This window comes from Balaenoptera acutorostrata, chromosome 7, assembly GCF_949987535.1.
Source record: "Balaenoptera acutorostrata chromosome 7, mBalAcu1.1, whole genome shotgun sequence".
Lineage (NCBI taxonomy): Eukaryota > Metazoa > Chordata > Mammalia > Artiodactyla > Balaenopteridae > Balaenoptera > Balaenoptera acutorostrata.
The window spans coordinates 52,447,572-52,472,284 of NC_080070.1; the positions used below are offsets into that span (position 1 = coordinate 52,447,572).

General features: G+C 43.5%; 1 protein-coding gene across 6 annotated transcripts in view; it reads left to right on the forward strand.

Moving 5' to 3' along the window:
* Window positions 1-15,012: 15,012 nt before the first annotated feature.
* OSBPL3 (oxysterol binding protein like 3) overlaps window positions 15,013-24,713 on the forward strand; it is a 208,169-nt gene continuing 198,468 nt past the window's right edge. For all 6 annotated transcript variants that reach the window (XM_007171498.2, XM_057550335.1, XM_007171499.2 and 3 more), the window contains exon 1: window positions 15,013-15,301. The gene's annotated coding sequence lies outside the window, so the exon portion shown is untranslated. The remainder of the gene's footprint in view (window positions 15,302-24,713) is intronic.

The window sequence follows — 24,713 nt, forward strand, 5'->3', positions numbered from 1 at the left end:
ATTTATTTATTTATGGCTGTGTTGGGTCTTCGTTTCTTTGCAAGGGCTTTCTCTAGTTGCGGCAAGTGGGGGCCACTCTTCATCGCGGTTCTCGGGCCTCTCACTATCGCGGCCTCTCTTGTTGCGGAGCACAGGCTCCAGACGCGCAGGCTCAGTAATTGTGGCTCACGGGCCTAGTTGCTCCGTGGCATGTGGGATCTTCCCAGACCAGGGCTTGAACCCGTGTCCCCTGCATTGGCAGGCAGATTCTCAACCACTGCACCACCAGGGAAGCCCCGGTTGATTGTTTTTTAAAGTTAAAGCTAACAGTATAAACTATTTATAGATTACTTTTGGGTGGAGGGAGGGGTCCTTTGGAAAACACATATAACGAAGTTGGTAGAGTTCTCGGGGGTACCTGCCAGCCCACTTTGCACGCTGTGTCCACAGCTGCCTCCCCTACTAGAGGGTAAGCTCCTCCACAGCACTTCTTCACCCCCACTGCGCCTAATCCTCTTCTCTGCCTTGTCAGTGCTCTGGGCACCTTGTTGAATTGAACGACTGGTTCTATTAGTTTTCTAGAGCTATTATAACAAATTACCACAAACAGAATAACTTAAATAACAAAAATTTATGGTCTCACGATTCTGGAGGCTAGACGTACAAGATCAATATGTTGGCAGGGTTGATTCCTGCTGAGAGCTGTGAGGAAGAGTCTGTTTCAAGTCTGTCTCCTCGCTTCTGGTGGTTTGCTGGCAATGTCTACTGTTCCTTGCCTTGTAGAAGCATCACCCCGATTTGTGCCTTGATTTTTCACAGTGTTCTCCTTGTGTGTGTGTATATCTATGTCCAAATTCCCTTTTTATAAAAACACTGGTCTAATGGGATTAAGGCCCATCCTAATGACCTTACTTTAACTTGGTGAAGACTCTGTCTCCAAATCAGGTCACATTCTGAGGTGCTGGGGATTAGGACTTCAGCGTATGAACCTGGGGGGACATGATTCAGTTCCCAACTGTGTGGACCATGATAGCAGTGGTGCACACAGTTGGGAACTGGATGCACCACTTATGGCCAAGAAATTACTGATTTTTCCCTGCACAGTGAAGTGCATTAGATTCTTGCCACTCTCAACCTATAGCTTGAATAACACAAATCCAACATCTCACTTATGAAAGTAAATCAAACCCACCACCACTCTGAAGAAAGGCTCCGTATGATTGCCGGTGATCATCCTCTCCCCAAACCAGGGGTAACGCCTTCTGTGCTGATGTGGTCAAAATCCCCCTCCACACTGCAAGATGTCTCTACATGTTTGCTGACAATATGAAGTCATTTCTCTGATATTAACGTTGTTTGAAAATGTGGTTTCTCCCTCTATTAGCAAAGGCAATGATGGACTTATTTTCTTGCTTATTATTAAAAGAAGGTCAAGTGCTTAAAAACACACAACCACAGCAATGAGAAGCCCGCGCACCGCAACGAGGAGTGGCCCCCCGCTTGCAGCACCTAGAGAAAGCCCGTGCGCAGCAACGAGGACCCAGCGCAGCCAAAAATAAATAAATAAAAATAAATTTATCAAAAAAAAAAAGAAAACACACAACCACTTGGATTCACATTTCGTGATGACTAATGACCCTGATGAAGGAAAAGAGAACTGACAAGATGGGTGTGAAAATAATATATGCCATTGAAGAGTACGGCTTTAAAAAATATTGAATACCTGGATTCATTATTATTTGATTTGACCAAAACCTCACTGATATGCTGTGGGTATTCTCTGAGTAGCCCTAGAAAATTTCCATACCAGCTCCTCAGTCTAACTACACACATTTCCCAGCAAAACTGCTTCATTTCCCTGAGCGAAGCCATGTGGGTCCTGCCATGAATACACAGCCAAGACAGTAAAGAGATCCTTGAAAATGCACCTGTCAGTCTGGTCTTGAGAAGCAAAGAATGAAGTTCATTATTTTAAGGAGGTTAGTGGGTAGGCAAGCAACCCTTCAAGTGTAGAGAAGGTGTGCAGAAAAGAGCTAGTGACAGGACCAAGACTGCTATCCTTAGAAAGGCCTGCTTGCAGGGTTGACCCTTGGCTGACATCTGGGGACTTAGATAAAGGGAGGGTTTGCACAATTCTTTAACTGGCAAGATCGGCCCCCTGTGCCTACAGTGTCTGCAAACAATGTGGTTTACGCTGAATTCCTGCTTTCCTCCTGGGAGTGTGGAGTTTTAGTACATGCCAGGCAGAGTGTGTCAATGGGAACGGCCCCCAAGAAAAACCCTGGACACTTAGCCCCCCTGGTTGGCAGCACTTCACATGTGTTGTCACAACCCTTTTTGCTGGAGAAATTAAGCATGTCCTGTCTTGTGTGACTTCACAGGGATAGGACTCAGAAGCTCGGGCCTGGTTTCCTCCAGACGTCACACCATGTGCCTTTTCTCTTTGCTGGTTTTGCTTTGTATCCTTTTGCTGGAGTAGATCCTCGCCCTGAGTGGGACTGTGTGCTGAGTCCTGTGTATCTCCTGATGAATCCTCCAATGTGAAGGTGGTCTTAGGGGTCCTCGACACAGAAAAGCAGCTGTTAGCAGAAATAAAAGACTCTTTAAGTGAAATGCTTACAGAAACTTGATGCTTGATATCATTGCAACTTTTAAATTATTCAATTAATTACTATAGAATGTAATTTATTATATAAAAATTAATTTTCCAAATAAGAAGCAGGAAAAAGCAATCAAACAAGTGGGAGACCCTTTTTACCTTTTGTAGAAGATTCTCCTAAGAAAACCACAAGAGAGCTGGAAGCAGGGACCAACCAGCTGACATTAATTAGAAAGACTTTTTTTTCTCCTAAACCTTGAAGTAGCATCCAATCTCAGGTCATCACTTGGGAAATACAAATTTCTTTCAAAGACTCAGACCCAAGCCCTTCTTTACTGTAGCGACAGGTACTGCAGAAATACCATATACAAATGTTGTTATCTGAAGCTTGAAAGCAGTCCCGGGAGAAAACTCTTAGATGGATGTCATTTTAGAGCACAACAAAAAAGCACTTTAAGAAAGGGACACAAAAATGAATAATGAGTATGCAGGAAGCTCAGGATGGCTGTCCTCAGGGACAGTTGTGCTGAACCAAAGGTTTGCTGAATCTTTGATATCTAATAAGTGGTTCTCAGAGATTCCTTAGAAGTGAGTCTCTCATCCAGCCTAGGTGTTTTCAGAAGTTGGAACTGAGTGCCAAGCTCTGGAATTTCTCAGTGCATTTCCTGACCAAATAGATCATTCTCAGGACAGATCTAGAAGCCAAATGGTCTGGGGTCAGCTATGCTAATGAAAGGTCCACACTCCTCCCATATTCCCTCGCCTATGGCAGAGCCCACCCTGCACAGAACTTGGCAGCTTCAGGCAATGAGGGCAATTCTCTGCTGTCCATCTCTGGGAATGATGACCCCAGAATGTTTCTGGCTTTCGTGTGACACATTAGCTTTCACTAAAGAATGGGCAGAGAGCTGACTGCACTCGCATTAGCTAGGAGGGCAGATCCAGTTGCAATAAATGGAAATGCATTACTTTTAGTCTTTGGTGCCACAGCCTGGCCTGAGGAAGCAGGGGCCAGCAGAGATAGAGGAACCATTCTTGGCCTTCAAGCTGTGTACAATTTGAAATGTGTATACAAGGGCTTTATCCAGAAGTGTGAACTGTGTATTGAAGGATTGGTTATCTAATAATCCCAACTTCCTGGAACCCAGAAAAAAAAACTTAAATGTTAAACACAAAAGGTCTCTGTACAGTAAGATAGGATGTCACAAAGCCTATATGCTTTCCTCATAGCACTGCTGCTTTGGTCCTTGTCTAGAATACATTTATTCTTACTTTATACCAAAAAAGAATCTGTCTTCAGCCTCCACTAAAACTGCCCTCAATGGACATCAATGCCTTCCTTGGGAAAATAACATTCTTTCTTTTATGAATTGATTCTCTAGGCAGCAGTTTTTAAATGCTGACTTCTCTTTCCCTCTCCCTTGACTTTTTAAAAGTTACATAATTTGTTGAGGTGAAATTCACGTAACATAAAATTAACCATTTTAAAGTGAGAGATTTAGTGGCATTTAGAATATTCCCAGTGTTGTGCAACCACCACCTCTATCTTGTTCTGAAACTGTATACAAGCCCCTGTGTCCTTGTCTCTTGAAGTAAAAGGCTTTTTATTTAGTTTCCCAGGCTTCCCCTGTGACTCAGAAGGCTGGCTCAAGAGTTAATGATTAGGAATTGTGAACATGTAGAAACAAAGAAGAGCTGTTGGCCCAGGAAACTGGTAACAATTTAGACTGTAAGTCAGCCCGGTAGCAGCATCACCTAACTCCCAGTTCCCTGAAAGATATAGATAACAAAATCTGACACACATTCCAAAGTTGTTTTTCAGAAACCAGACCCCTACCATATGAAAACTGCTGACTGCAAGCACGTAGATCCCAGACCGACTGAAACCAGAAGATTGATGATGCTTGAAACTTCACCTTGATACCAATCAGTTCACATACCTTGTGGCCCCCTCCCTCACACTGCCTTTAAAAACCCTTCCCTGAAAGCCATCAGGGAGCTCAGGTCTTTTGAGCATTGGCTGCCTGTTCTCCTTGCTTGACTCTGCAATAAGTGCTGTACTTCCCTTCACCAAACCCGGTGTCAGTAGATTGGCTTTGCTGTGCGTCGGGTGAGTGGACCCAAGTCCAGGTTCTGTAACAGTTCTAAAACGTTTCCATTACTCCAAAGTAAATCTCCATATTCATTAGTAAATACCCATTCTCCTGTCCCCTTAGCCCCTGACAGTCACAAATCTGCATTCTGTCACTATGAATTCATCTATTCTGGACATTTCATATAAATGGAATCATACAGTATATGGTCTTTTGTGAATGGCTTCTTTCACTTAGCATAAGATTTCTTCAAGGTTCATCCATGTTGTAGCATACTATCAGTACATCATTCCATTTTATGGTTAAATAATATTCAATTGTATAGATATTCCAAATTTTGTTTATCCATTCATCGGTTGAAGGACATCTGGGTTTTTTCCACTTTGGTGCTATGATGAATAATGCTGCTTTGAAAATTTGTGTATTCCCTGACCTTTGCCACCTCAGTTTCTCATCTCTACAATGGAGATGATAATGGCCCCTATCCCAGAGGATTCTTAGGATTAAATGAGGACGAAGCCTTTAGAATGGCGTCTAGAACATGATCAAAGCCAATAAATCCTTATTATTACTGTTTTATTAATTTTTTTTAGTACATAAGTACTCAAAAACCATCAAGAGTCAGTTTGTATCAGGGCAGATAATTTACACGTCTCAATAATGCTTGAGGTCATCACTGTACCCCTTTAATAATTAAGGTAAGAAATAGTGACCCCAAATCATAAGTGAAAGGTTAACGGTGAAATTATGGTCATTATTTTCTGTTAAGAAGGCAGGGATGAGTATGATACCATGTCGATGGATTTCCATCAAGACTTAGCATTAGGTATGATAAACAATACAGCCTTACAGGGACCTGCCACAGAATATCTTTTTAAAAGTAATGAGCTATGAGTTTGCAGTGGGTAAGTCAGATAATAAGGGCCTTGGAGTGCTATTTCTCAAGCAGTAGAATTGCGTGATAAAAATTAAGGATGAAGAAGAGCAGGCCAGCACTTCCGAGCCCAGGAGATTTGAGTGGAAGCAGGAAGACCAGAATGGACACTTGTACAGGGGTTGAGGTATTATCCTTGAGAGGTGGCTGGGCTTATGAAGAAGAAGCAACGTTCCTGGGAGGCACCTTGTATGAAAAATTGATAGTAAATGGGAAGAGATTGGCAAGAAAAGGGAAGATTCAGAGCAAATGCTGTGAGCTCTGGTGAAGCAAAGGGCAGTGATGCCATGAATGCTGATTGCAGAGTTGGAAAGGGAGCTGCTCTGAGTTAGGGCAGGAGGGACTGCTTTGACACAGTGATGTCAGGTGCGTCATGTCACTCACCTCTATATTCATGCAGATTTTACTTTCTATGTATGGATGAAGGGACACTCATTCCCACTCATAGCAACACTCTTTTTTTAAAAATTTATTTATTTGTTTATTTTTGGCTGCATTGGGTCTTCGTGGCTGCATGTGGTCTTTCTCTAGTTGCAGCGAGCAGGGGCTACTCTTTGTTGCGGTGTGCAGGCACCTCATTGCAGTGGCTTCTCTTGTTGCAGAGCACAGGCTCTAGGCATGTGGGCTTCAGTAGTTGTGGCTCACGGGCTCTAGAGCGCAGGCTCAGTAGCTGTGGCCCACGGGCTTAGGTGCTCCGTGGCAGGTGGGATTGTCCCAGATCAGGGATCGAACCCATGTCCCCTGCATTGGCAGGCGGATTCTTAACCACTGCGCCACCAGGGAAGTCCCAGCAACACTCTTGGTTGCATTCTCAAAACCTATTTCCCATTTTTTCCTTGCTGTATCAGTTGGAATGGGTTAAGATATGCCATAGTAACAAACAATTCCAAAATCTCTGTATTGTAACAGCAAAAGTTTTTTTCTCATTTGTGCTAAGAGTGCATTTCAACTCACTGGGGTCAGTACTCCTGCATCTTCATCATTCTCACCCTGGGACCCAGGCAGATGGAGCAGACTCTGACTGGAATACTGCTGGTGACTATGGTAGAGGGGATGTTAGCATAGCAAAGCAAGGACTGGCCCTTAAAGCCTCTACTGACATTTTATTGGACAAAGTAAGTCATACAGCCAAGGCTGAGTATAAATCCCCCCTTAGGAGAAAAGTAGATATTGGGTGAAATGTAAAATAGTCCACCACATTTGCTAATTGAACTCGTTTTTTGTTTTGTTTTTCAGGTATGAACTTGTGTTATAAATCAGTCATGGCAGAAATTTGCCTTGGCCAGTGAGTGCTTTAAGTGTGAATGGGCATGTGCCCCAACTCTGGTCAAAGAAACATGAAGGTCACCTGGCTGGGGGGCTTACAGGAGAGGCTTCCTTACTTACAGAATATGACTCCAGGAAGGGATAATCTTTTCCGTTTCTAGACAGGATATTGGTAACTGTTCCATCTGTATCACATCCAGCCTGAGGAGGAAACCCTCACAGTGAACTTGGAGGCGCAGAAAGACAGAAAGAGCCTGGGTCTGTTGCTGACATGTTTGAGCTACTGAATGAACCAACACTGAAGTCACTGTATCTGCAGACTTCTTGTGTGAGATAATATATCCTCTTGTTTAAGTGAGATTTAATTGGGTTTCTCATACTTGCAACCAAAGTATCCTAGCAGACAAAAGGAATATAATTATACTATCCTGACAAGTGAATTGAGATCATAGTTTTGAGGAAAATGTATTTATGCATTTTTTTCAATGAACAACTGATGAAATGTCTTTTATGTGCAGAGCACTGTGTTGTGAGAGGGGAAGACATTCGAGAAGAATAAGAAAAAGAGTTTATAACCCAGAACGGAATATCAGATGGACACCCAACTAAATATAATATAAGGTTTCTTTAGTCACTTGAAATGCCACAACACAATGCTGGTGTTACGTGGATCATTTTATAACCAGTTATTCGCAGTTCACGTTATTTGGGATACAAGTCATTCCAAAGCCCCTAGGATGGTTACTTTCATGTCTCATTTGCCAGAATTGGGACACATGCCTATTCATACTTAAAGCTGTCACTAGTAAAGGCAAATGTCCACCATCAGAGTTTGAGCCTCTGGGAGCAATCGGGACAGACGGTTTAAAATCAAGGTCTTATTGATCTGCTTCCCACCCTGAGGGGAGTGTAGGATCAGGAATGCCCTGGTTCCAGGCTCCTTAAAGTAACAGCTACTTGTGCTTCAAACACACTCCAGCCTTAGCAGCTAGACACAAATGGACAATCCAGTGAAGACGGTTCAGCCTCCTAGAGCTTAGGCTACGTCTGCATGTGGATGAGCACGTGGATGTATTATGATTTTCAGTTTACTCTTAGTTGGGAAGAGGTTGCCCAGGTACCATCCTAATCAGTGAATACATGGTTCCACTTACAGGACAAACAAGCAGGTTTTCTGGTTCTTATTTGTTCAGTATATCATTATTCTACATTTCCCTTAGAAATGTGACTCCAGTGTGGGCGGAGACAGGGTGAAGGGGACAGGTTCCAACATTGCTACAGCAGCGTCAACTGGCATGAGGCTTGAGAAGGCAATTTGCAGAGCCATAGCTATGTCATATCCTTTAATCCAGTAACTCTACTGGATTAAAGGAATTTCCCTGAAAGGGAACTAGGAGGAAGATAGATGTTTCATTGCAACATGAATAAAATAGAGATCATATTAGATCTCTTTGGGGAGGAGAAGTTTATTAAAAGGGAAATTACTCAGAAGTAAATTTTTATAAATATCTTCCTTTCCTTGGGGACCTATTTCAGCTGACACATTATTACTTTCAATCTCTATAATAGCTATGAGGCAGGTATTATGAACTTCACTGTAAAAATGAAGAAGCAAAAATTTAGAAAGTTTAAATTACTTGCCCAAGATGAAAAAACTACTTAATGGAAAGGGCAGTATATAAATCTAGCTCTCTGTATTCATTCAAAATTTAGCTCTTTCTGTTATGGTCCAAGTTTAATTGATATCATACATATTTCTCAGGGGTTTTTGTAGTTTTCACAATAATCATTTTAATGAATTAATAATATTCTGTTGATAATTACGAAGCAGCAATTAGGAAAACATATTATTATATGTTTCAAGTCAGAAATACAATTTAAGTTTGTATTTACCCCCAAATTACAACTGCATGAAAAAATACTAGAAGGAATCATTCAATAATAATAGTATAAGCTGGGGTTATTATTTGTAGGTAGGATTATAGGCAATTTAATTCCCTTTCTTTAGCTTCTATTACTTTTGTTTTTGCAAGAGATAATGATGTAGAGCAAATTCTTTCAGAATCTGACTTTCTTCCTCTCTTGTCCTCCATTTCATAGTCCCAGCAAATCACACTCACTTGGAGGAAAAACATGGACTCCAGGTATTGATATGCTTTATTCTAAGTACATACTCTTCAGACAACTTAATTTTCAGTTTCAGGAATTCAGTTCATTAAATTAACAGTCTATAAGAGACAGCACAAGACAGTTACAGTTTCTTCCCTGAACTGCTAATTTCCTCAGAGTGTGATATTCCTAGTTGCTGTGGATCGATAGAGAATCGTGTGTAAGTAACAAGGATCAGTGAACAGGGCACTGTCTTTGGTGAAAGCCACATGATACAAGTCCTAACAACACTGTGGAGAAATGAAGAGGTTAACACAAAGGTGAAAAACCCACTCTAAGAAAAGGTAAAAATATACACCCATTGAGGTTTCCTAGTGTTCATTTCTATAAGTAGGGAAAGGTCTTTGGGAATTGGGCTATGGCAGGGTGGAAGCAGCCAAACTAAGCCCTCCTCTAAAGTGTCATTTGATGTGTTTTGGTGGAGCTGATGTGGGCATTCTAACAAATAGGGAAATATATTATAAGGGAGAAGAAGGTAACATAAAGTTAGTTAACTTACGATCTTGGCAAAACGGTAACTTAAGGGGACAGCATCTTTCTGATGTCAAGTTGCTATAAGGTCATCTGTATGATCTGGGCAATTGAGCGGTCTCTGCCTCCTGGGCCTGTGATGGTGCCCACACCCCTCACCCCCACCCCACTACTGTCATTAAAGCTCATTTCTTTGGGATTCCCTTTATTCAACAAATATTTGAAGGCCTAAGGCTGCTAGGTATTGAGACAGGCAATGGGAGATTAAAAACATACATGGTCCTCACCTTGTGGAATCTATAATCCAGTTAAGAGACAGAAATTAATCAGAAAAATCACAAAAGTAAATGTAATTACAGCTGTGATAAGTGCTAACACACACACACACACACACACACACACAATTCAGTTCTAACAAGAGTGTAAGATAGAACAATTTGACCTAATTGTGAAAGTCAAGGAGGACTTCCCTGAGGAAAAGATGACAGATGAAGTGTAAACTAAATGAAGAGAAGGGAACAGCACATTCCAAGCCTAATATCCTGTGTCAGGAAAGCGCAAAGGCCTGGAAGCGGGTCAGTGTGAGAGAAAGGGGTGAGTGGGACGGGCAACATGGCACAAGATGAAGTTGGTGGACACCAGACCACACCGGACCTTGAAAACCATGTAAGCAGTTTTGTCTTTATCCTAAGAGCAGTGATCAGATATGGGTTTTAAAAAATTGCTCTGGCTGCGGAGTGGACAATGGCTTTCAGGAGAGCAAGAGTGATTTCCTGGGAACTGTTCTTAAGTCAGCTGAAGTTTTCCAGGCAAGAAATGGTGGCAGCTTGGACTATAGTGGTGTTGCTGGTGGAAACTGAGAGGGGAATTTAGGGGAAGTAATGAAGGACAAGGCCTTCTGGTTTACCCTATAAAAATTGAAACACACCAAAGAGGACATAACATATAAAACCTTTTTCTGCCAACATACTTGTTGGAGATTTGAAGGAAAAGATATGGTGAATGCTGTGGCTTGGCTCATTCAGCTTCAAACCCAACTTCTCTCTAATGTGCCTTACTGCAGAGGCTGGAAAGCTGAAAATCACATTTCCTAGCAGCTAGACTTGCAGGTGTGATTTGTAATGTACCAATCTGACGCATTCATGCAAGGTGTGAACTCAGAAATGTGGTAATGAAGGAGAATCAGGATTCGAAGCATACACTTTGCTGGTGGTTTGTAGCAGGAGGGGTGTGGTTCTGGCAGTTCTGCCAAGTCTTTCTGGTTTAACAGGCAGCCTCCTGATGGTGGCAGAGTGGCAGTAATCTTGGCAGCCCAGTTCGGTAGTGCCTGGCACATAAATGCTTAATACGTGTGGGCTGCTATTATAATACCTAGTATTTACCACAAATAGTACTAGGATGCTCATGTGCTATGGAGAGTACAGCTAAAAGATAATGGAGAGCTCAGCCTGACGTCTGAGGTAGTTCAGTCCTCAAGGAAATATTGTTTCATAGCTTAATGAATATGACGTTGGTGTCCTTTCACCCAATTTTGTTCCTTTTTTTATAAAATATATACCTTATGTATAAGGTATATGTATGCGTTATGCTCCCACAGTATAATGTGCTAAAAACTGGTTCTGTCAGTGCTTGGAAGAAAGTCAGTCTGTTGTCACTAAAGGTGAGCAATTTTCCTCTAGAACATTCCAGAAATTTTAAACATCTGATAAAAAATGACTCTTAGAATGAACTGTGACCTTTAGTTGCACTGATAGTTTCCACTTAAACTAAGCAGGAGCTGTGTCTGATTGAAAAGCCTAATGATGTTGCAACTTGATTGTAGTAAATAATAATTTTTGATCAAAAAGTTAAAAATGTCAACGAAGACACGCAGGAAGTGACTCCCTGCTCCTAATCCCCAAAATAATTTCTCCCTTCTCTGAACACATTTTTGGTACCTCTCCTAGGACATTTTCTGTTTTTTAGCTCGTACTGTAGTTATTTATATCCATGTCTGGTCTGCCCAATATATGAAACTGTAAAAACATTGAGGGCAGGGACACCCACTGATTCAACTTTGGATCTCTTAAAATGCCTGCTAACAATGATCCCTTACACAAAGGAGGAGTCTTCTCTATTTAATGAAGGAATTGGTGAATTCATGTGCATTCCTCAGTCATGAGGACTAACACTTTTGAGAGAATGCTTACAAGGTGTTCCTATGCAACTAAATACTTTGATCCATTTTCCAGATAAAAGCAAAGGAGAACAAAAATGAATTAAGGGTATACAGGATGGGGGGTTACATCACCGCTTCAGACAAGTGTTTGCTCCACAAGTGGTAGCAGTGGCAAAAGAGAACACTTTAAGAGGATAGGAGACCCAACCTCTAATCACTCATAGGCTGTGTGATTATAGTCAAGATACTGGAACTCTCTCCCCTTCCTTCATAAAAGCGATTGATGAGGTGATAATTCCTTCTCATCACATTTGTCTTGTAGTCACCATTCAAGAAGATTGATGCTCTAATCTTATGATGATTTAAGATCTTATTCTTAAAATGGCTTGAGGTTTATGTAGCTTCAGCATGGTGATTCAGCATCACCTGAATCACCTGCTGACCCTGCTCTATGAGTAGTTGCTTCCTAAAGCATTGTGTTGAGAAGGATTCTGAGGTCTTATTTAGGCTAAGTGGAACCGACAGCCTTGACTTCATTGTGATGTCTGGCATGAGGCAGGGAGGGGAGTGTCAGTAAATAAGCCATGTCATCTCTGATCTAGTCCCAATGCCTTCACTCCACAGGAAGAAAATGAGAATAGAAGCTCATGTCTTAAGTTTACCATGTTTCAGGCATTATCCAAATTGCTTTTATATGCACACATTCATCTAATCCTTAGCCAGTCTTAAGAACTTAGCATTATTATGATTCCTATTTTGAAGATGAGGTTTATGGGAGCAAAATTTGCCTGAGGTTTACATTCTGGAAATCCATATCTTTAAGCACTTCCTTATACTGCCTCCTAATCTGTGGGCACTTACTATGTGCTAGGCTAATGGCACTCAGCCAGGAGTGGTTTTGCCCTCCAGGGGCCATCTGACAATGTCTGGAAATTTTTTGGTTGTGGGAGGAGAGGGGGTTCTTTGAATTTAGTGGGTAGAGGCCAGAGGTGCTGCTAACCACGCAGTACAGTGCCCCGCAACAAAGAAGTATTTGGCCCCAAATGTCAGTAGTGCTGGGACTGAGAACTCTGAGTTAAGCCATGTGAAAGTCATTTTTCAGACTGAGGATGAAACTCTTCCTGGAGCCCAATAGGTACAATTACTGCCTCTCTTTTGCAGAAAAAGAAAGGTGCTCTCAGAATCAAGAAGTGGTCACCATAAGACAGGAACCCAGGTAGTCAGATTCTAGAGGCCTCCATTAAACTCCTTTATCATCATCTTCCTCTACTATCAAAACATGTCAACTCTTTTAACACCTGCTCACCTATTACGAATTTCAGAAGCTAGGAACTTTCAGCCAAGTGTGAACAATCTCCACCGTGGTGTGTGTTTCTCTAAAGATAAAAAGTATTTGTTCCAACAGTTCCAAGAAGGTCTTTAGAAGCTCTTACTATAGAACCACGGATCTCGCTGGAGCAGACATTCAGATCCTTGCTTTAAAATAAAACTCTGAAGAGAAAGCTAATTTTAGGACATAACAATCTTTTTCAAGAATAATTAGCTCTGTGTTGTATTCAACTTTAATGTTTTCCCTTTTGATTTTAGGAGCTGGTGAGCCTGGAAGCTTATTTAGGAAGAGGAAATGAAACTGAAAAGACACAGTAAGATTCCTCTTTTTCTTGCAAGCAAGGCACAATATGAATATGAATAATTCTCATGCTGTCCAATTAACTGCCTCAAGTACAAATAGAAAAAAAAAATACACACTTGGTTATTTGGAAGAAATTGAAGAAAAAGCGAAGAAGGGGATGGTAGTTTCAACAATAAAGCCCTATGCAAATAACTTCCTTTCGGATTTAAGGCTTGTCTCCCGCAGAAAAAGCAATGCTCATGAAACAGGGTGAGGGTAGGTGATGGACAAAGTTAAAGAAATAAAGAGAAATAAAAGAGCTTGAAGGAGGGGGGTGGAGGGGGGGGGTAATTGAGCTTCTCTTTCTGAGAGGAATTACCGAAAAATGGAAGGAGGGCTGGAAAACAACGGGCGTGGGCCGGGTGACTCCATGAGTTCAGAATGAATGGTCCGGGCGCCTGCCAGAAGCTTTCATCCACCCGGCGTTGGTCGGGTGCAGGGGGATGATTTAAGAACCTCCAAGTCACTGGATTTTAAATCTTCTCCAATAAGGTTCTCCGAGTGCCAGCGCGGGCAGCATAACGGTGGGTTTGTTTGGCAGCTTGTCTGGGTCCTCCCGCCCTCGCTCGCCGCCTGCCAGATCCAAGACAGACAATCCCAGACATTCCGCGACCCCAGAAAGCGGAGAACCGAGCGCGAAGAATGAAATGCGGATAGCGTGGCCCGGCAAGAACCTCAGAAACCTTATTCGGGGTCGTCTAGGAGGCTGGAAATGTGTCGAGTGCCGCAGGTGGTGGGCGGCACTGGAATTTAATATTCTGGAGCCCCTACCCTGTGACAGGCAGCGCGCCTAGAGAGCCACACTCAAGGTCCAGCTCGGTGAGGTAGGTTAGAAGGATCTTCAGCGAGGTTACACACCTTGCATTTGCCGCTCCCTCTGCCTGGAACGCTCTTTCCGAGACGTTATGTGGTAGCTCCCCGGTTTAGGAGCTTTAGGGTGGGCTTTCTCGTCTATCACGGAGCTCCTGCATTTTAATTGTAACTGTGAGGCTCTCTCCCCTCCCCTTCGCACATGAACTGCGTACAATAAACAACCACGCTCCCCTCATGTCTCCTCCTGGGACCCGGCACCAATCTGCATGACTGCCTCTGGATGTCTGGGTCACAGCCTTCCGCCGGATCCCATGGGGATTCTGTCCTTCGTCATCCCGTGCCTGCAATCCTCCCTTCTCCACGTGTTTTCTCCGTTTTCCATCCCTTTGCCTCGGTCTGAGTTCCTCAAGAGGTCGAATCCTCTTTGCCTGTTCGACCAGTGTGCCCTCTGAAACCTTGTCCTTTAACCAGCCCCTCACGCGCCGCCCTCACTTCTTCCTCCCTCCCTGGCCCGGAAACACCGCTCCACGAACATTTATTGAGTGTCAAGGGCACGCAAATAGCGCGCTGGGCCGCCGGGAACTCCTACCCCCGCCCAGAGGCAACTCTCACCTCCCTCCACCCTTCGCACCAGTCGGGAACCCTGCTTCCCAACTCCCCTGACTGCGTCATGGAATCGGTGCTTCTTCCAGGTGCATGGCCCCACCTCCTTCCCCGGGGACGACTCCTGGTTGGTGGGAGTGTGGGTCACTCTGCCATCCCTCCCGCCCTCCCCGCGTGGCCCCGCCCCAGAGCTGGCTCTGGCTCCTCCTCCTCGCTCCCGCCCCTCGCTCCCCACTCCAGCTAATCGCCTGGCGGCGCGCGCGGAGAAGTTCTGGGCAAAGTACTGCGAACTGGCTGAGCAATAGCAGCGCACGCGAGCCGGGAGGAACAAGGAGAGCCGAGAGCCAGGCGGCCAGTGCGCGGCGCGGCTTCTGGCCCGGGCGGCCGTAGGCGAGTAGCCGTCCCCGCCCCTGTCTCCTGCGGCTGGTGCGGGAACTATATCAGCTGTGCGTTGCTGGGGGACCGAAGAAGCCGGGTTTGCCTCCTCCCGCGTGTGTGGACGAACCCCGGAGCTAGGCGGCGTCCGCGGCGGCAGAGCGTGCAGGTAAGAGTCGGGACGCCCGTCAGGATGGCGCTGGGGTGTGGTGGGGCCCCGGGCCGTGGCGCGGGCTCGGAAGGGCTGCGGTATGGGGGGTGCCGCCGGTCTCAGCAAGCCTGGAGTCTACCTCTTGTCGCCGAGGAACAACCGGGTTAGTGGGGGCAGCCCCAAGTCGCCCTCGGTGCCGGCCTCCCGGGAGTTAGGGCCCGAGTGCTGCCCACCCTGGAGTGCTGTCCTGAGAGGCACGGTTTGGCCAGGATTGACGGCGAGAAGCCGCCGAGCCTGGGTCGGGGCGCCGGAGGATGCGGCGCCGAGGGGTTGTCCTGGGCAGCCGGGAGGCGCGGCGCCGGGGCGGGAGGCACAGGAAACCGGCTTGATTGGGCCGAGCGCACGGCTTCACCACATCCGCGGGCTGGGGCGCGCCGGGGGCACCCGGGAGACGCTGGCCTTGCAGGCTCCGGGCTCGCCCGCCTCCCCGCGCCCGGCCTGCTCTACTCTCCCGCACCCAGGCTGAGGTCTGAGGGCACTTGTCCCTTCGGGCTTCCCAGCGGCCTGGGAAGCGTTTGCAGCTTCTAGAGTCACTAATGGGCATTGTCCTAGATCGTCCAGATATTTCTTAGGTCGGGGCGCGCCTCCCTCTTTCGGAAATGCAACTTGCCAGCCACCTTCTGCACATTTGTACTCTCTCTCCTCCGTCTCACGAACTACCAGTCTCCTCTGTAGTCAGGACTCTAAGATGAGGGGAGCTGTGAAGTTGTCGCTGTCGATGTGTCTGGGGATTGCGCTGAGGTGCATCCGACCAACCCGCCCCGCCCCCCCCCCACCCCCACCCCACCGGCCAACAATGTTGCCCTGACCCTCAGAGTTTGAGTACTGGGATGAGGGCATTTAGAAATGTTTTAAGCTGCAGCTGCAAAAGAGATCCATCCATAGACAGGTAAAGGTGTAGGTCTAACTTTTGATCACCCACACTCTACCTCCAAGCATCATTCAAGGTGAGGTCGCCCTTCTGGCCCAAGGAGACCAACCAGGCAGGCCTGGGCAGAAACGCACCCAAGCTAAATGACCATCTCCTCCATCAACATACTAGCACACCACCCTGTTTGGTGTTCCTCATAGCACTCATCTCTCTGAAATGATCTCCTTGGGCTGTTTACTGTCTGCTTTCCCCCACTAGAATGGAAGTTCCAGAAAGCAGAGACCTTAACTGTCTTGTCCATCATTCCACCCCTAATGTCAACAACAGTGCCTGACATACAGTAGGTACAAAAGAAATATTTATGGAATGAATGATGAAAACTTCTTTGTGAAATATGAGGAATGATGATCTCATAGCTGGTTTTGATTTTCCTGTTTATTTATCCTTTTTTTTTTCTACTGGGAAATTGAACAAATACCAATAGCTACTATTAATCGAGCACCTACTAAGAGCTGGATATGTACTAGGAACTTTGTATATAGATCACCTCGTTAAACATTACAATAGTCTTATTAGCTAGGTATTTCTAACCAGATGGGAAATTGAGGCTCCAGCAGGTTAACCAGTTTTCCCAAGATTATCCTGGCAGAACTAGAATTCCAGCTCATTTTCTCTCTATTGTGCTGGGCTGCTTCCAAGAAACTAAAATGTGGTTTCCACCATTACAGCCAGTAGACATTTAGCTTTATTTATAACAAAAGCTATTGCTTAACTAAAAGATTTTATCATTACCGAGATTTAGTTTCAATAATAGCTAATAATTATGCTGTAAGCCAGATACTACCAGGCTGCCATAGGCTGTATTCTTTCATCTTCACCATCTTGATGGCAGTGCTGTGAGGTTATCTCCATTTTACAGATGAAGAAACTGCAGCCTAGGTTCGGGAATCTGCCCAGGGTCAATAGTAGATTGCTGAGTTAGATTTTTACTAATAGTCTTTCTGAGTGTAAATCTTTAGCTCCTTCCACTAGACTGAAATTTCTCCTGCTCCCACTATTTAATTAGATGTTAACTCATTATGATAGAGTTCAATGTTACAGCATATTAAAACCACCTGAGGTTGAGCTATAAACTTTCCACTGCCAATAACAAGTCTAGTTGTACTATTTTCTGAATTGTTGAGACTCTTACTGCCATGGATATTTGTGGATGAGTTTATGGTTTGTGGGCCTGGTAGATGAGGCACATTTAATGTAGGAGGAAAGGAAATTCTCCTTTCACCTGGATTTAAATTTACTTTCACCTAAATCTAAAGAGAAATCTGATGGGTTTTAACCCACTGTGGTAAATGAACTCTGAACACAGTAATACTTTCTGCCTCTTAAGGAAAGTACTGGAAGACCAGCTAGTACCTCTGTTCCCATATGTAGAATGGAGAGTTAGAAACCACTGCTAGTTCCAGAAGCTTCTGCAGCAACCTTTTAGCAAAATAACTACATTTCGACTCTTTGTTCTCTTGTAGTAAAACTGAGAGCAAGAAGTTAGCTAAGTATGTCATGGTTACCACCTGAAGAGCTAATGGCAAAATAGAGGATGGGAAGAAATTAGAGATCCCTTTTTTCTTCTACTTCATTCCAGTTTTAGGGGTAGTATAATGTTTTTTCTTGCATGATGACCTGGATAATCCACGGTTTTATTTATACTGTGCCTCTTGGCAGTACTTTATTTTCTTAATTGTTAATTCCATTTCAAGAGTACTCCAGGACTTCCCAGGTGACACAGTGGTTAAGAATCCGCCTGCCAATGCAAGGGACACGGGTTCGAGCCCTGGTCCGGGAAGATCCCACATGCTGTGGAGCAACTAAGCCTGTGCGCCACAACTACTGAGCCTGCACTCTAGATCCTGCGAGGCACAGCTACTGAGCCCGTGCTCTAGAGCCTGCGAGCCACAACTACTGAAGCCCATGAGCCACAACTACTGAAGCCCGCGAGCCACAACTACTGAAGCCCGTGAGCCACAACTGCTGAAGCCTGCGTGCCTAGAGCCCATGCTCTGCAACAAGAGAAGCCACCGCAATGAAGAGTAGCCCCCACTCGCCGCAACTAGAGAAAGCCGCGTGCAGCAACGAAGACCCAGTGCAGCCAAAAATAAATATAAATAAATAAATAAATTTATAAAAAGAAGAGAGTACTCCAGGGAGGGTTGGAGAATCCTTCAACCCAGAACGCCCACAGAAATGATGGAACTCTGGGGCACTGAGGAACATGGAGGCTGTTAAGTTGGAGGAAGCTTCAGAACTGAGAGTTGTTTATAGTTGCCCGTGAATTCCTTTCCTGTCTACATCTCATTCGTCAACTTTTAGCCCCCTTCTCTGGAAATGTCCTTCTTAACTTCCCAGTCACTACTGTTTAGACCACGTTTATACTCGCCCCAGTTCATATCTCTCCTCCCTCTTGTCTTTCACATCCATGCCTTCCAGCTGCCCCTGCAGCATCTTAGCTCAGGGTCTTAGGGACTTCTCTACTCTGTTCTAACATAGCTTAACATTGTCTCCCTCAGCCCCGCCTTCATATCATAGGTAAATTCTCTAGATCCTGTCATTATATTGCTAAAAATTCTTGAGTGGCTTATATAGTTAATAATAATTATAATATTAATAACAGCAGCAGTAGCTGCTGACCTTCTTTTGCCAGGTACTGTCATGAGTGCCTTATGTGAATTTAAAATTGTGTTTAATCCTCAGAGCAACAGCAAAGCAGGCACTGTTACTATACCCCCAATCTCCAGATGAGACCAGGAGAAGTTAAGTTTGCAACTACTTTACAACTAATACAAGGTGGAGTTGAGACTCAAACCCCTGGTCCTTTCTCTCCCCATTTAAGGTAGACTCCTTAGCCTAAAGTCAGGATCCGGCAGCCTGGGCTCAGTGTCTGCCTTCACCCATTGTTCCCCAGCCTGAACTGTATTCAGCAACAGGGCATTTTGCCTTTGCTCTTATACTGCTGTTGCCTAGAAAACTCTTTCATTGCCTCTACCTGTGAAACCTCAAGTCTTTCAAGGCTGAACTCATAAACCAGTTCTGCCAGAATCATCTCTCTGAACTCAGTCTCTCATAGCATTAAAACACACACACTCTTCAGCACTTTCTTTCATACCCACCCGACACATTCCTCCACCCCAGTGCCTCCTGGCCTAGTTATTTATTCAGTTGTATTGGCTCCCTTACTACATTGTAGATGCCTTGAAGGCAGGACTAGTATCTATTCCTCCTGTTTGTATCCCCACATCGCTAAGCCTGGTATGCTATCCATAGTAGGTGCACAATTAAAAAGAGAGTAGAAACAACTATATGTGGTTATATGCTGTTAGAATATGTTGTGAAAAAAGTAATTGGAATGTGGCATTTTGTTTCCTACTTTTTGATCCACAATACTGTAATACCTTCATCAATTTATGATGAAGCAATAGAAATCCTAATTATTTAAATCCACGAAAAGCACTTATTCTAGTTGTTTTCACCTTGCAGATATTGTAAGGAGATCTCAAACCCATTAAAAAAAACAAGCATTGTCTGTAGGGTAAATATCTTGCATCTTATACACACTATTTTTTCATATATATGGTAAAGTTGTTATTAAAAGTATATTAAAACTGTTATGGAATTGAAACTAAATTTTCATCAATGTTTTATTGATCAATGAATATTTCTCATTTTTAAACCTGATTTACTAGATCTTCTATGAATCACCTCTGGCTCATAGCTCATCACTTTGCTCTGTGTGTTCTAGTCACACTGAACTAAATTCAGCTCCCCACCTGTATCTCCAGGGCCATGAATAATGTATTCTGGCCTCCCAGTTTCCACATAAAGTTATGTCCTCTTTACAACGTCTTCCTGCTCACCCATGTTCACCTGGCTGGTTCCCACTCATCCATCACATTTCAGCCTGAATGTCACTTATAGGAAGACTTCCTCTGCTGCCTCCAAGTTGAAGTTGGAAAACACGCGTGGCACTCTGTGCCTATCTGTTTTGGAGGGAGCAGTTATCGTACCGTTGTGTAACTGCTGGTCACTTGACTGAATCTTCCATGAAACCACTGACTCTCATTTGGCTTACATTAGAATCACTTAGGGATCTAAAAAGCTTTTCCCTACCTAGGCCCAACTCCCAAAGTTTCTGAATCAAGTGGCATGGGGTGAAGAGGGTTGGTCCCTGGAATTTTTTTTAAAGACATTTTCTCATTCTGTGTTATAGCTGGATAGTATTCCATTGTGTGAATGTAACATACTTTATCCAGTTACTTATTTTTTTTTATAAAAGCTTTATTGAGTTATAACTCACATTTCATACAATTCACCCATTTAAAGTATACAATTTAATGGTTTTTAGTATATTCACAGTTGTGCAACTGTCATGTCATAATTAATTTTAGAACATTTTATTACTGTCAAAAGAAATCTGTACCCTTTAGCAGTTCCCCTACTCACCTTGCAACCACTGGTCTACTTTAAGTGTGTATGTATTTGCCTATTCTGGACGTTTCAGGAAAATGGAGTCATGCTTTTATGTCTGGCTTCTTTCACTTAGCATGTTGTAGTTGGGTTCACCCCTGTTGTAGCATGAATCAGTGCTTCATTCCTTTTTATTGCCTAATAACAACCCATTGTTTGTATAGACCACGCTTTATTTATCCATTTGCCAGATGGAACTGGAATTTTTTTTTAAAGCTTCCCCAAACAATCCGACTGTGCAGGCAGGAGTTAAACTGGAAGTTCCTTTGAGTCTTGCTCACTGCTGTGTCTTGGGGCTAGAACAGTACCTGGCACAAGATAGATGTGTAATAAACATCTGAATGAATAAGGCATTTTACTAAAAGTATATAACTCCTGTTATGCAGGTGTCATCAAAAAACATTGCCATTAAAAAGAGATCCTCATAGTTGATTGATTAGATCCCGATTTGAACAAATCCACTGTTAAAAAAATATTAGGAGACAATCAAGGAAATTTAAACATGGATGAAGTGGTACTATTTTTAGGATTTGCTTTAAAATATCCTGGGGGTGGGGAGGGAGAATAGAGGAAACAAGGCTGTGTGTGAGTTGACTGAAGCGGAGTGGTGAGTTCATGGGCTTTTTAATGCTTTTCCCCATCTCTGCTGGCCCCTGGGGCAGCCATTGGCTACATGTGGCGGTGGTGCACTTGAGGTGTGGCTAATCCTTGGTGAGCTGTACTGTAGGTATGAAATACACACTGAGTTTCCAAGAGTTCATACGAAAAAGGATGTAAAATCTCAATTTTTTATTGTTTGCTTACATGCTGAAATGGTAACATTTTGGATTATTATAATACATAATTAAAACTAATTTCACCTGTTTTATTTGACTGTAATTGGCGACTTAAAAAATTAAAATTGCGTGTATGGTTCATATTACATTTCTCTTGGACAGTGCTGCCGTATAGTTTTATATACGTTTGAACTTTTTCATAGTAAGTTAAAAAAAATCAAAGATATCTGAATTTCTTAAAAGTCTGGAGCAAAATATTTTTCACAAAGAATTCCTCTTATATGAAAAGATTGGAAAATATTGATTTGTTCCAAGATGATTCTCTGTAGAAGCTTATAGCAGGCAGACTGTAGCCTTCCAATGTCATTCCTGGGCTTACTTCATCTATGTGAAAATTTAAAAATTCTTTTATAATAAATGTAATAGCAACATGAAGGAGTAGAAGAATTGCTCCTTTAGTTATTTGTCTGATTCTTTTGTTTTGAAGTTGATGAAATATTTCCTTCATCTTAGAAAAATATGGAAAGTGCATTGGTAATTTCATTGTTCTTAGTCACACTGTTTATACCCTGAAATTGAATTTTCCCTGGACTTGCTTTATAATCAGTCTGCTTAAATCTGTTTGTTTGGGAGCCAGAATATGATTGTTTCTAGACACCCCAAGACCCCTGGAATATGAGTGGAAAATGATTCTTAAATAATAATGATAATGTGTGGGTTTGAAGCTGAGAAACAAATTGCTTTCATATAAAATTTCTTTAGATGAGTATTCTGTCGCTGTCTAGGTGTCTGTGTTTACTCACAAAAGAATAGCCGAGTTAATAAACCCAGCTCTCTGAGGGAGTGTAAGCTAGATGGACAACCCCAGAGGATATTCTTCCTCATCTGTGATTTCGGAGATCGTGAGACAGTGGACCTGAATTGAAAAATAGCTTGAATATAAAGTAGAACAGAATTAAATTGCAGTGAGGAGCCCAACAAGAGATCATCAGAGGATCTGTGACTGCCAATATAAAATCAAGTTTACTCTTTTGTTTACTCTCTATGGTTAAAATATTAAAATCTGTTTGTTTTTAATGTTGTGTGGGTCAAACACTTCTCAATATAACATTTCTCCACTTGTGTATTAAAAGATAGTACTGTGAAAGATTCCCATACTTGTTTTCTATCTTGATATCAAATGCTGTAATACAAGAAATTTAAAGTTATACTTTAAGTCTTATAAAACAAATATGCCTCTCTGAATCATTTGTGGTGGGCAGTGATCTGAAATGTTTAGAAGCAAAAGCTAAATAATATATTTTATTAATCTCACAAACATGATTAAACTTGAAGTAAATGCCTCTCTAGAAGGAAAGCATGCAGTATGATTTTTGTCCATACATTGAATGCGTATTTGTTGAGCACGCATTATGTGCCAGACACCAGACTGGGTACAGGGGATATGGTGATGACTGAGACAGATGTGGAACCTCCCTTCAAGGAGATACTAAACAGTCACAGAGAATTTGTTAATTACAGTGAGGATCTGTAGCTCCAAGGGAATGAGTCTGGATTTTAATTGGGACCCTGGAGAGAAAAATTCTATTTTTCTGTAGGTCATGATTCAGGCTGCTGATGGTCTGAAGGAGGAGGAGGAAAGGGAATCCTCAGAGGGGGACGACAGGAGTGAAGTCCTGCCCTTTCTGTGTCTTTGTGCTGATTGCCGGAGGCCAGGTGGAACTGAGTAGGAGGAGGGGTTTAATTCCTCTCCCGAGGTTTTGAATTGCTGTGATGATACACACAGGTGTGTTTATTTGCTAGTGGGAACTGAATCCAAAGTTGAGTTTTTACCAGCTTTGTAACTGAGAGCGAATGAGATCTAACAACCTGTTTTCCAGCATGGCCATGGAAGTAGCTTAAAATAACTTGCTGACTCCAATTCGAGTGTAGTTCTGTTGTCTAGCATCTGAGATGAAGTGGACAAGGGGTACTTGAAGACCTCAAAGAATGCAGGGAAGACCCACTTGGGTTTTTCTTATGGGTTCAGAATTGCTTCAAGCAGATTTCTAGTGTATATAGAATTAACTGAAGTGTCCTTTGGAGCTTGTTGGGGTCTTTAGGGAATGGGGAACCATCCTGACTTTAAAGGGGGTGATGGTAATTGCAAAGAACAGTAATAATAGCAACGGCAGCCGTTAACTGTGGAGCACTTACTCTGTGCCAGGTTTAGTGCTGTACTTATACTATCTCATTAGATCTTCCAATAATGTATGTGGTGGGTCTCAGCATAACAGTTTACCAATGACCGAACAGAGGCTGAGGAGCAATTACTTGCTCTTTGGTTGTCCAGCATCCATTTACCCTTCCTGATTTCCATTTGAGGAATCACTTCTTGCCTTGGGGTCTAGAACGAGGAGCCCCATTCTCCTGGGCTGTGGGTGGCCCTGGGAGCCAGACTAGTCAGATGCCTCTGGCTGGAATCTGGGTTCAATGCTGAGGGTCATGGAGATTCTGTTGCCAAGGGTGTGTCCTGACCCAACCATTCTTGTCCGCACGGCATTGTTATAGTCTGGCTTCAGGTCCCATGAAGCTGTGCCCGTGCTTGCCCCTCCAGCCCCGCCTTACTTCCTGAAACTGATATTTTCCCAGTACATTTTTTTGTTTGTTTCAGTTGCCGGAATATTTTCTCTTGCTTCCACTCACAGAACCCCAGACTATCACAAGCCTAGGGGGGCTTACGTAGTCTACTCACAGTCACAAAGGGACTGGGTAGCAGAGCTGTGGTGTAGTCGGGTCACTGACCAGAGGGCCCCTCCGTGTGGTGGAGAGCACAGAAGTGGGAGTCAGAGAATCAGAGGATGAATCCAGCCCCGGAAGTGCTTCTGCCTCTGTGGCCTTGAGCTGATCACTGCCTTCTTAGGCTGAACTGTTTGGACAAGATGAAATGTAAAGGACACCCAGCTCCAGAGGATTTCCTCCTGCAGGAGATTTTTGGACGTGTGACTGTGTCCCCGTTTTCAAAGGCTTGCAGTCTGGGGTTTGAGGTGTAGTCTGAGGCGGTGGTTTTCAAAGTGTGGTTGCACAAGTTGCTGATCAGCATCACCTGGGAACATGTTAGAAACGCAAATTCTCGGGCCCCACCGCAGACCTATTGAATCAGAAACTGAGGGGAGGGCCCAGCAATCTGTTTTTACAAGCCCTTCAGGTAATTCTGATACTCACTAAA